The sequence below is a fragment of the Salmo salar genome, chromosome ssa03, assembly GCF_905237065.1.
Source record: "Salmo salar chromosome ssa03, Ssal_v3.1, whole genome shotgun sequence".
Lineage (NCBI taxonomy): Eukaryota > Metazoa > Chordata > Actinopteri > Salmoniformes > Salmonidae > Salmo > Salmo salar.
This window is the reverse complement of record NC_059444.1, coordinates 22,176,015-22,185,470: the sequence shown is the minus strand read 5'-3', so window position 1 is coordinate 22,185,470 and position 9,456 is coordinate 22,176,015.

Here is a 9,456-nt window from a genome sequence, read left to right as displayed (position 1 = left end):
GTCTCAAATCTCTGGAAGACTAAAACAGGTTTCTCTCAAGAATTTCCATGTATTTAGCGCCATCCATCATTCCTTCAATTCTTACCAGTTTCCCAGTCCCTGCCGATGGAAAAACATCCCCACAGCATGATGCTGCCACCATGCTTCACTGGGATGGTTTTCTCGGGGTGATGAGAGGTGTTGGGTTTGCGCCAGACAAAGCGTTTTCCTTGATGGCCAAAAAGCTCAATTTTAGTCTCATCTGACCAGAGTACCTTCTATATGTTTGGGTAAAATGTTTTTAAAAAGAATTTCTTGAAACAAGTTTTTTTTCCATTTCACTGTGAAAGGGTGTGTGAAGGGAATTACGTTCCATTTACGCGCACAAAATCTGAGCCATATTGTACAATCCAGTTGTGCAAAGCTCTTAGAAACTTAACCAGAAAGACTCACAGCTGTAATCGCTGCCAAAGGTGATTCTAACATGGATTGACTCAGGGGTATGATTAATTTTGTAAAATAGATATTTATGTACAGTTGCAGTCGGAAGTTTACATACACTTAGGTTGGAGTCATTAAAAATCGTTTTTCAACCACTCCTCATTTTTTTGTTAACAAACTATAGTTTTGGCAAGTCGGTTAGGACATCTACTTTGTGTATGACACAAGTAATTTTTCCAACAATTGTTTACAGACAGATTATTTCACTTATAATTCACTGTATCACAATTCCAGTGGGTCAGAAGTTTACATACACTAAGTTGACTGTGCCTTTAAACAGCTTGGAAAATTCTAGAAAATGATGTCATGGCTTTAGAAGCTTCTGATAGGCAAATGTACATAATTTGTGTCAATTGGAGCTGTACCTGTGGATGTATTTCAAGGCTTACCTTCAAACTCAGTGCCTCTTTGCTTGACATCATGGGAAATCAGCCAAGACCTCAGGAAAAAAAATTGTAGACCTTGGGAGCAATTTCCAAACGCCTGAAGGTACCACTTTCATCTGTACAAACAATAGTACACAAGTATAAACACCATGGGACCACACAGCCGTCTTACCGCTCAGGAAGGAGACGCGTTCTGTCTCCTAGAGATGAACTTACTTTGGTGCGAAAAGTGTAAATCAATCCCAGAACAACAGCAAAGGACCTTGTGAAGATGCTGGAGGAAACCGGTACAAAAGTATCTATATCCACAGTTATATCAACATAACCTGAAAGGCCGCACAGCAAGGAAGAAGCCACTGCTCCAAAACCGCCATAAAAAAAGCCAGACTACAGTTTGCAACTGCACATGGGGACAAAGATCGTACTTTTTGGAGAAATGTCCTCTGGTCTGATGAAAAAAATAAAACTGGCCATAATGACCATTGTTATGTTTGGAGGAAAAAAGGGGAGGCTTGCAAGCCGAAGAACATCATCCAACCGTGAAGCACGGGGGTGGCAGCATCATGTTGTGGGGGTGCTTTACTGCAGGCGGGACTGGTGCACTTCACAAAATAGATGGCATCATGAGGATGGAAAATGATGTGGATATATTGAAGCAACATCTCAAGACATCAGTCAGGAAGTTAAAGCTTGGTTGCAAATGGGTCTTCCAAATGGACAATGACCCCAAGCATACTTCCAAAGTTGTGGCAAAATGGCTTAAGGACAACAAAGTGAAGGTATTGGAGTGTCCATCACAAAGCCCTGACCTCAATCCTATCGAAAATGTGTGGGCAGAACTGAAAATGTGTGTGCGCGCAAGGAGGCCTACAAACCTGACTCAGTTACACCAGCTCTATCAGGAGGAAAGGCCAAAATTCACACAACTTATTGTGGGAAGCTTGTGGAAGGCTACCTGAAAAGTTTGACCCAAGTTAAACAATTTAAAGGCAACGCTACCAAATACTAATTGAGTGTATGTAAACTTCTGACCCACTGGGAATGTGATGAAAGAAATTCAAGCTGAAATAAATAATTCTCTCTACTATTATTCTGACATTTCACATTCTTAAAATAAAGTGGTGATCCTAACTGACCTAACACAGGGAATTATTACTAGGATTAAATGTCAGGAATTGTGAAAACTGAGTTTAAATGTAATTGGCTAAGGTGTATGTAAACTTCTGACTTCAACTGTCTTTCATTATGGGGTATTGTATGTAGGAAGGTGAGGAAAAAAATCTATTTAATACATTTTGAATTCAAGCTGTAACAACAAAATGTGGAAAAAGTCAGGGGATATAAATACTTTCTGAAGGCACATATGAAAGTTGTCATAGTTGATGCATTTTGTAATACATTGACACATTGAAAACAATTTACACATCTTCAGATTAGATGTTCAGGATTTCTTTTATTTTTATTTAACTAGGCAAGTCAGTTATGAACAAATTCTTATTTACAATGACGGTCTACCAAAAGGCAAAAGACCTCCTGTGGGGATGGGGGCTGGGATTAAAATATATCTATCATATAAATATAGGGCAAAACACACATCACGACAAGAGACAACACTACATAAAGAGAGACCTAAGACAACAACATAGCATGGCAGCAACACATGACAACAACATGGTAGAAAAACAACATGGTTCAAGCACAAAACAAGGTACAAACATTATTGGGCACAGACAACAGCACAAAGGGCAAGAAGGTAGAGACAACAATACATCACGCAAAGCAGCCACAACTGTCAGTAAAAGTGTCCATGATTGAGTCTTTGAATGAAGAGATTGAGATAAAACAGTCCAGTTTGAGTGTTTGTTGCAGCTCGTTCCAGTCGCTAGCTGCGGCGAACTGAAAAGACAAGCGACCCAGGATGTGTGTGCTTTGGGGACCTTTAACAGAATGCGACTGGCAGAACGGGTGTTGTATGTGGAGGATGAGGGCTGCAGTAGATATCTCAGATAGGGGGGAGTGAGGCCTAAGAGGGTTTTATAAATAAGCATCAACCAGTGGGTCTTGCGACGGGTATACAGAGATGACCAGTTTACAGAGGAGTATAGAGTACAGTAATGTGTCCTATAAGGAGCATTGGTGGCAAATCTGATGGCTGAATGGTAAAGAACATCTAGCCGCTCAAGAGCACCCTAACCTGCTGATCTATAAATTATTTCTCCCTAATCTAGTATGGGTAGGATGATCATCTGAATCCGGGTTAGTTTGGCAGCTGGGGTGAAAGAGGGATTACGATAGAGGAAACCAAATCTAGATTTAACTTTAGCCTGCAGCTTTGATATGTGCTGAGAGAAGGAGTGTACCGTCTAGCCATACTCCCAAGTACTTGTATGAGGTGACTACCTCAAGCTCTAAACCCTCACAGCTAGTAATCACACCTGTAGGGAGAGGGGCATTCTTCTTACCAAACCACATGACCTTTGTTTTGGAGGTGTTCAGAACAAGGTCAAGGGTAGAGAAACTTGCTGGACACAAAGGAAGCTTTGTTGTAGAGCATTTAACACAAAATCTGTGGAGGGGCCAGCTGAGTATAAGTGTATCATCTGCATATACATGGATGAGAGAGCTTCCTACTGCCTGAGCTATGTTGTTGATGTAAATTGAGAAGATCTTGGGGCCTAGGATTGAGCCTAGGGGTACTTCCTTGGTGACAGCCAGTGGCTGAGACAGCAGATTTTCTGACTTTATACACTGCGGTCTTTGAGAGAGGTAGTTAGCAAACCAGGCCAAAGACCCCTTAGAGACACCAATACTCCTTAGCTGTCCCACAAGTATGGAATGGTCTACTGTATCAAAAGCTTTGGCCAAGTCAATAAAATAGCAGCATATCATTGCTTAGAATCAAGGGCAATGATGATGTCACTGAGGACCTTTAGGTTGCAGTGACACATCCATAACCTGAGCGGAAACCAGATTGCATACCAGAGAGAATACTATAGACATCAAGAAAGCCAGTCAGTTGATTATTGACAAGTTTTTCCAACACTTTTGATAAACAGGGCAAAATAGAAATAGGCCTATAACAGTTAGGATCAGCTTGATCTCCCCCTTTAAATAAAGGAAGAACCGTGGCTGCCTTCCAAGAAATGGGAACCTCCCCAGAAAGGAGAGACAGGTTAAAAATGTCAGAGATAGGCTAAACCATCTGACCCAGATGTTTTTTTGGGGTCAAGTTTCAGGTGCTCCTCTAGCACCTGGGACTCAGTGACTGCCTGCAGGGAGAAACTTTGTAGCGAGGCAGGGGGAAAAGAGGGAGAAGCATCAGAGATAGTCACATTAGAAGAGGTGGGAGATGAGGAAATGTTGGACAGGCAAGGAGGCATGGCTGAGTCAAATAGGAATCCTGACTTAATGAAGTGGTGATTAAAGAGCTCAGCCATGTGCTTCTTGTCAGTGACAACCACATCAATATTAACCTCTTAAGGGACATGGGCAGCTGTGAGGAGGGTTTATTCTCCAGGTCTTTAACCGTGTTCCAGAACTTCTTGGGGTTAGACCCACAGAGAGAGAACTGCTCCTTAAAGTAACTAACTTTGGCCTTCCGGATAGCCTGAGTGCACTTATTTCTCATTTGCCTGAATGAGAGCCAATCAGCCTGAGTATGCATGTGCCAAGCCTTTCGCCAAATGCAATTATTGAGGTGGAGTAACTCTGCAAGATCACGGTCGAACCAAGGGCTGAACCTGTTTTTAATTATAATTTTCTTTATGGGGGTGTGTTTGTTAACAATATCACTGAAAATATCAAAAAAGAAGGTCCAAGTGTCTTCGACAAAGGGGATCAAGTTGATTCTATACCATTTTACAGAGGCCAGTTCATGAAGGAAGGCTTGCTCATTAAAGTTTCTTATCAAGTCTCTATGACAAATCAGGACAGGTCGTTTCACTGAGCAGCCATTACGAACACAGGCTGTAAAACAGTGATCACTAAGGTCATTACAGAAAACACCAGACTGATACCTATCAGGATTATTTGTGAGGATAACATCAAGGAGAGTAGCCTTTTCTGGGTGTTTGGAGTCATACCTTGTGGGATTGGTAATAATCTGAGAAAGATTTAGGGAGTCCTATTGCTTTAGGATTTGGTCAGGTGGTTTAAGCATGTCCCAGTTTAGGTCAACTAGCAGGACAAATTCAGACTTGGAGTAAGGGGCCAGGAGAGAGCTTAGGGCAGGTAGGGTACAGGCCGGTGCTGATGGAGGACGATAACACCCAGCAACAGTTAACAAAGAGGTATTTGAAAGTTTAATACTTAAAACCAGCAAATCAAATTGTTTGGGGACAGACTAGGTGGAGACAACTGAGCACTGAAGGTGATCCTTGGTAAAGATTGCCACTCCCCCACCTTTGGAAGAACTGTCTTGCTGAAAAAGATTATAACCAGAAAGGTTAACGTCAGTATTCAAAACACTCTTCCTTAACCACATCTCAGTAATGACCAACACATCTGGATTGGAGCTCTGAACCCACACTTTCAATTGATCAATTTTAGGTAATAAGCTTCTAGTGTTAACGTGTAGAAAACCCAGGTTTTTACGAGAGCAGAAATCAGTGAAGCAGATTTCAGAGCACAAGTCAGAATTGGGGCTAGCAACAGTAGATGGGCCAGGGTGTACATGCACATTTCCAGATCTCATCAACACTAATACAATCAAGGCGCGGCATAGGACAGGGAGAGCTCTGCAGTGCTGATTTATAACATCTGAATGTGCATCAGATGGCAACAAGATCATATTGTACAGCAATTTCATCAGGTAACATGAATACAAAGCCAGGCGAGAGGTGGTTAGAATGGGATTGGAGGCCAAAAATCTTTGTAACCAATAGAGAGTCAGAGTCCCGAGTGTGGGAACAAACCGTCTGTCCCACGGTTGGGTAAAGAAAGTTTGTAGTCAACAAAGCATGATGCAGGAGTCATGAGGCAAATAGAAAAATAGCAAAATGCACAAGAAAAAAAATATATATATAACGACTTGAGGCTAGCCATTGTAAGTTCAGAGTCACTCGCCCCAACACTGCATGTGTGCTGGAGGTGAGTGGAAACTCAGGAGAGAGAGGGGGGGGGGGGGTGTGGTGGGGAGTGTGGTGGGGGTACCTGTACCAGACAGGAGAGACAGGCCAGGGCAGACGGTGAACAGAGAGGGGTGAGTGTGGTGGGGGTACCTGTACCAGACAGGGGAGACAGGCCAGGGCAGACAGTGAACAGAGAGGGGTGAGTGTGGTGGGGGTACCTGTACCAGACAGGGGAGACAGGCCAGGGCAGACGGTGAACAGAGAGGGGTGAGTGTGGTGGGGGTACCTGTACCAGACAGGAGAGACAGGCCAGGGCAGACAGTGAACAGATCACCAGGTGGAATCCAAGCAGCAGTGCAGCAGGCAATGGGAGTAGGTGTCACCCACCTGGGAGAATACTTTATTTCTGGAGGCAGATTTCTTGTAGAAAATGCCAGTGGATGGTCTCTGAACAGCAGGAGGGGGCTTCAAGTCTTCTGGATCTGGGTGGGGTAGCCAACATTTGTTGGGCTCGAAGGCTTCGACACCTCTTGCTTCAGTGCTAACTGAAGTTGTATCTCTTTGTCCTAGCAAAGCTTGGTAGCCTGAGCATTCAGTCCTTATAAAGTAAAATATATCATTGTAATGTATTTTTCTTCTTGGCTTTTGAAAGTAAAAAATAGCTTCAGACTAAGCATTACTCACTTAGTTCCAGGTTGGATGGTGTTTTCAGGTTTCTGTTTGTTTGACAGAGCATTTGCTGTACAGTTTGGGAATAATAATCATTGGGTGTAGGAAGCATTCCAGGTAATTCCATCCAAAATCAGGTTGTAGGTTTGGAGCTTTGATTTGGAGTGAAGGTTATGTTGTTTAGGATAACATCCTGAATATGTCCCTGCCAAAAAAATCCAAGTTTGCTAACTCTAAATCTATCTATTTTTTAAAACATGCTGAACAATGTGGGAGCTCATCTGCTCATGACCATCCTGTGTCACTTTACTTGGACTAAGAAAATACACTTTATGACACTGTCAGGACCATCATAATCATATAAGACAGATAGGCCTATCATTTACATGCCCTTATATCAGTCATCAGTCAAAAAGAGGGTGTCTTGTCCTTCTCCTGAAATCTGCTCTTGCATTCCTCCCAGTCAACAGCAACAGAGCATTTGGGTAGGTACAATTACAATGATAATTGAATATAGCCAATAAAATAAAACAATCATACTGTTGACACGTAAGCTATGGTGTAAAGGAACCTTTTGCCTTGTGTGGTGGGTTTTGACACTCTTATGTAGCTGTCATAACCAGCCATAAAATAACTACCGTGGTACTGTAGTTTTTTTTACACTCTTATGTAGGTGTCATAACCAGCCATGAAATAATGTAATATGTCACAACCGATCTAAATATATGTGTGCATGACAGTGTTATGACCATATTATGACAAGTTATGTCAGCTGTTATGACATGACATGGTTAAGATCGTGTCATACCATGTTATGACACTCAAGTGATACCGATGTTCATATGGGTAGACCTGTGTCCAGCTTTCATTATAGGAATGGCTCAGATATATACCTCTGCAATGAAAGCCACTGAATAACAGCAGTGTACCAGATGGATTTGAGACAAGTAGATTTACAGCACTGTGTTGAGTATTGGATGGGACAATTATAATTTTTCAACGAGCAGATATGATAACCACTTTATTTATTTGTTTAGCCCCTTTTCCTCCCCAATTTCGTGGTATCCAATTGGTAGTTACAGTCTTGTCTCATCGCTGCAACTCCCTTACGGACTCGGGAGAGGCGAAGGTCGAGAGCCGTGCGTCCTCCGAAACACGACCCTGCCAAGCCGCACTGCTTCTTGACACACTGTTCGCATAACCCTTAAGCCAGCTGCAGTTGCACCGTACAAGTGGCGACCGTGTCAGCATGCATGCGCCCGACCCGCCACAGGAGTCACTATAGCGCGATGGGACAAGGACATCCCGGCCGACCAAACCCTCCCCTAACCCGGACTACGCTGGGTCAATTGTGCGCCGCCTCATGTGTCTCCCTGTCGCAGCCGGCTGCAGTGCCTTACCGCTGCGCCACTCAGGAGGCACGTTAACCAGTATCTGAGCAAAGCACATACTCTGTTACTTTGTACATTTCCACAAACTGTACCCTGTTCATGTTCAGTGACGATTGTTAATTAAAATTCATTGACTTTGAAGAGATAAGCCTTTCACAATCTAAATATACTACACATCTTAATCCTCAGAAAAGTGGCAAAACAGAACAAAGTAAAGATTACATTTACATTACATTTAAGTCATTTAGCAGACGCTCTTATCCAGAGCGACTTACAAAATGGTGCATTCACCTTATGATATCCAGTGGAACAACCACTTTACAATAGTGCATCTAAATCTTTTAAGGGGGGGGCGGGGGATTAGAAGGATTACTTTATCCTATCCTAGGTATTCCTTAAAGAGGTGGGGTTTCAGGTGTCTCCGGAAGGTGGTGATTGACTCCGCTGTCCTGGCGTCGTGAGGGAGCTTGTTCCACCATTGGGGTGCCAGAGCAGCGAACAGTTTTGACTGGGCTGAGCGGGAACTGTGCTTCCTCAGAGGTAGGGGGCCAGCAGGCCAGTGGTGGATGAACGCAGTGCCCTTGTTTGGGTGTAGGGCCTGATCAGAGCCTGAAGGTATGGAGGTGCCGTTCCCTTCACAGCTCCGTAGGCAATCACCATGGTCTTGTAGCGGATGCGAGCTTCAACTGGAAGCCAGTGGAGAGAGCGGAGGAGCGGGGTGACGTGAGAGAACTTGGGAAGGTTGAACACCAGACGGGCTGCGGCGTTCTGGATGAGTTGTAGGGGTTTAATGGCACAGGCAGGGAGCCCAGCCAACAGCGAGTTGCAGTAATCCAGACGGGAGATGACAAGTGCCTGGATTAGGACCTGCGCCGCTTCCTGTGTGAGGCAGGGTCGTACTCTGCGAATGTTGTAGAGCATGAACCTACAGGATCGGGACACCGCCTTGATGTTAGTGGAGAACGACAGGGTGTTGTCCAGGATCACGCCAAGGTTCTTAGCACTCTGGGAGGAGGACACAAGGGAGTTGTCAACCGTGATGGCGAGATCATGGAACGGGCAGTCCTTCCCCGGGAGGAAGAGCAGCTCCGTCTTGCCGAGGTTCAGCTTGAGCTGGTGATCCGTCATCCACACTGATATGTCTGACAGACATGCAGAGATGCGATTCGCCGCCTGGTTATCAGAAGGGGGAAAGGAGAAGATTAATTGTGTGTCGTCTGCATAGCAATGATAGGAGAGACCATGTGAGGATATGACAGAGCCAAGTGACTTGGTGTATAGCGAGAATAGGAGAGGGCCTAGAACAGAGCCCTGGGGGACACCAGTGGTGAGAGCGCATGGTGCGGAGACAGATTCTCGCCACGCCACCTGGTAGGAGCGACCTGTCAGGTAGGACGCAATCCAAGCGTGGGCCGCGCCGGAGATGCCCAACTCGGAGAGGGTGGAGAGGAGGATCTGATG